Genomic DNA, 4,061 nt, shown 5'->3' on the forward strand with positions numbered 1-4,061 from the left:
GGTCAGTATTTATTGTTCTCTCCAGGTCAGTATTTATTGCACTCTCCAGAGCAGTATTTATTGTACTCTCCATGTCAGAATTGATTGTACTCTCCAGGTCAGTATTTATTGTACTCTCCAAGTCAGAATTTATTGTACTGAAAAGGTCATTATTTCTTGTACTCTCCAGGTCAGTATTTATTGTACTGTCCAGGTCACTATTTATTATACTCTCCTAGTGAGTATTAATTGTACTCTCCAGATCAGTATTTATTACCCTCTCCAGGTCAGTATTTATTTTACTCTCCAGGTCGGCATTTATTGTACTCTCCAGGTCCGTATTTCTTGTACTCTCCAGATCAGTATTTATTGTACTCTCCAGGTCAGTATGTATTGCAGTCTCCTGGTCAATAATTAATGTCCTCTCCAGATCAGTTTTTATTCCCCTCTCCAGGTCAGTATTTATTGTACTCTCCAGGTCATAATTTATTGTATTCTCCAGGTCAGTGTTTATTATAATCTACAGGTCAGTATTTATTGTACTCTCCAGGTCAGTTTTATTGTGCTCTCCAGGTCAGTATTTATTTCCCTCTCCCGGTCAGTATTTATTGTACTCTCCAGTTCAGTATTTATTGTACTCTCCAGTTCAGAATTTATTGTACTCTCCAGGTCAGTATTTATTACCCTCTCCTGGTCCGTATTTATTGTACTCTCCAGGTCAGTATTTGTTATACTCTCCAGGTCAGTATTTATTGTGCTCTCCAGGTCAGTCTGTATTGTGCTCTCCAGGTCAGTATTTATTGCACTATCCAGGTCAGTGTTTATTATACTCTACAGATCTGTATTTATTACCATTTCCATGTCAGTGTTTATTGTACTCCCCAGGTCAGTATTTATTGTACTCTCTGGGTCAGTTTTTATTGTACTCTCCAGGTCAGTACTAATTGGACTCTCCACGTCAGTATTTATTGTACTCTCCAGGTCAGTACTTAATGTACTCTCCAGGTCAGTATTTATTGTTCTCTCCAGGTCAGTATTTATTGTACTCCCCAGGTCAGTATTTATTGTAGTCTCCTGGTCATTATTTACTGACCTCTCCAGGTCAGTATTTATTTCCCTCTCCAGGTCAGTATTTATCACCCTCTCCAGGTCAGTATTTATTGTACTCCCCATGTCAGTATTTATTGTACTCTCCAGGTCAGTATTTATTGTACTCTCCAGGTCAGTTTTTATTGTACTCTCCAGGTCCGTATTTATTGTACTCTCCAGGTCAGTATTTAATGTACTCTCCAGGTCAGTATTTATTGTACTCTCCATGTAAGTATTTATTGTACTCTCCCGGTCAGTGTTTACTTTACTCTCCAGGTCAGTATTGATTACCCTCTCCAGGTCAGCATTTATTGTACTCTCCAGGTCAGTATTTATTGTACTCTCCAGGTCTGTATTTATTGTACTCTCCAGGTCAGTGTTTATAGTACTTTCCATGTCAGTATTTATTACTCTCTCCATGTCAGTATTTATTGTTCTCTCCAGGATAGCATTTATTTACTTCTCCAGATCGGTTTATTACCCTCTCCAGGTGTTTAGTACCCGCTGCAGGTCTGTATTTATAGTACTCACCAGGTCAGTATTTATTGTACGCTCCAAGTCACTATTAATTGTACTCTCCTGGTCAGTATTTATTGTTCTCTCCAGGTCAGTGTTTATTATACTCTCCAGGTCAGTATTTATTGCACTCTCCATGTCAGTATTTATTGTACTCTCCAGGTAAGTATTTATTGTACTCTCCTGGTCAGTATTTATTGTACTCTCCAATTCAGCTTTTATTGTACTCTCCAGGTCAGTGTATATTGTTCTCTCCAGTCAGTGTTTATTGTACTCTCCATGTCAGTATTTATTGTATTCTCCAGGTCAGTATTTATTTTACTCCCCAGGTCAGTATTTATTGTACTCTCCAGGTCAGTGCTAATTGGACTCTCCAGATCAGTATTTATTGTACTCTCCTGGTCAGTATTTATTACCCTTTCCAGGTCTGTGTTTTTTGTACTCTCCAGGTCAGTACTTATTGTACTCTCTGGGTCAGTATTTATTGGACTCTCCAGGTCAGGATTTATTGCACTCTCAAGTTAAGTACTTAATGTACTCTCCAGGTCAGTATTTATTGTACTCTCCAGGTCAGTATTTATGTACTCCCCAGGTCAGTATTTATTGTAGTCTCCAGGTCTGTATTTATTGTACTCTCCAGGTCAGTGTTTATAGTACTTTCCATGTCAGTATTTATTACTCTCTCCATGTCAGTATTTATTGTTCTCTCCAGGATAGTATTTATTTACTTCTCCAGATCGGTTTTTTACCCTCTCCAGGTGTTTAGTACCCGCTGCAGGTCTGTATTTATGGTACTCACCAGGTCAGTATTTATTGTACGCTCCAAGTCACTATTAATTTTACTCTCCTGGTCAGTATTTATTGTTCTCTCCAGGTCAGTGTTTATTATACTCTCCAGGTCAGTATTTATTGCACTCTCCATGTCAGTATTTATTGTACTCTCCAGGTAAGTATTTATTGTACTCTCCTGGTCAGTATTTATTGTACTCTCCAATTCAGCTTTTATTGTACTCTCCAGGTCAGTGTATATTGTTCTCTCCAGTCAGTGTTTATTGTACTCTCCATGTCAATATTTATTGTATTCTCCAGGTCAGTATTTATTTTACTCCCCAGGTCAGTATTTATTGTACTCTCCAGGTCAGTGCTAATTGGACTCTCCAGGTCAGTATTTATTGTACTCTCCTGGTCAGTATTTATTACCCTTTCCAGGTCTGTGTTTTTTGTACTCTCCAGGTCAGTACTTATTGTACTCTCTGGGTCAGTATTTATTGGACTCTCCAGGTCAGGATTTATTGCACTCTCAAGTTAAGTACTTAATGTACTCTCCAGGTCAGTATTTATTGTACTCTCCAGGTCAGTATTTATTGTACTCCCCAGGTCAGTATTTATTGTAGTCTCCATGTCATTATTTATTGCCCTCTCCAGGTCAGTATTTATTTCCCTCTCCAGGTCAGTATTTATTGCCCTCTCCAGGTCAGTATTTATTGTACTCCCCATGTCCGTATTTATTGTACTCTCCAGGTCAGTATTTATTGTGCTCTCCAGGTCATTATTTATTGTACTCTCCAGGTCACTATTTATTGTAATCTCCAGGTAAGTATTTATTGTACTCACCAGGTCAGTGTATATTGTACTCTCCAGGTCAGTATTTATTACCCTCTCCAGGTAAGCATTTATTGTACTCTCCAGGTCAGTATTTATTGTACTCTCCAGGTCAGTGTTTACTTCACTCTCCAGGTCAGTATTTATTACCCTCTCCAGGTCAGCATTTATTGTACTCTCCAGGTCAGTATTTATTGTACTCTCCAGGTCTGTATTTATTGTACTCTTTAGGTCAGTGTTTATAGTACTTTCCATGTCAGTATTTATTACTCTCTCCAGGTCACTATTAATTGTACTCTCCTGGTCAGTATTTATTGTTCTCTCCAGGTCAGTGTTTATTATACTCTCCAGGTCAGTATTTATTGTACTCTCCAGGGTAGTATTTATTGCACTCTCCATGTCAGTATTTATTGTACTCTCCAGGTAAGTATTTATTGTACTCTCCTGGTCAGTATTTATTGTACTCTCCAATTCAGCTTTTATTGTACTCTCCAGGTCAGTGTATATTGTTCTCTCCAGGTCAGTGTTTATTGCACTCTCCATGTCAGTATTTATTGTATTCTCCAGGTCAGTATTTATTTTACTCCCCAGGCCAGTATTTATTATACTCTCCAGGTCAGTGCTAATTGGACTCTCCAATTCAGTATTTATTATACTCTCCTGGTCAGTATTTATTACCCTTTCCAGGTCTGTGTTTTTTGTACTCTCCAGGTCAGTATTTATTTACTTCTCCAGGTCATTATTTATTACACTCTCCAGGTCAGTATTTATTACCCGCTGCAGGTCTGTATTTATGGTACTCACCAGGTCAGTATTTATTGTACTCTCCAAGTCACTATTAATTGTACACTCCTGGTCAGTATGTATTGTACTCT

Source organism: Pristiophorus japonicus, unplaced genomic scaffold, assembly GCF_044704955.1.
Source record: "Pristiophorus japonicus isolate sPriJap1 unplaced genomic scaffold, sPriJap1.hap1 HAP1_SCAFFOLD_29, whole genome shotgun sequence".
Taxonomy (NCBI): Eukaryota; Metazoa; Chordata; class Chondrichthyes; family Pristiophoridae; genus Pristiophorus; species Pristiophorus japonicus.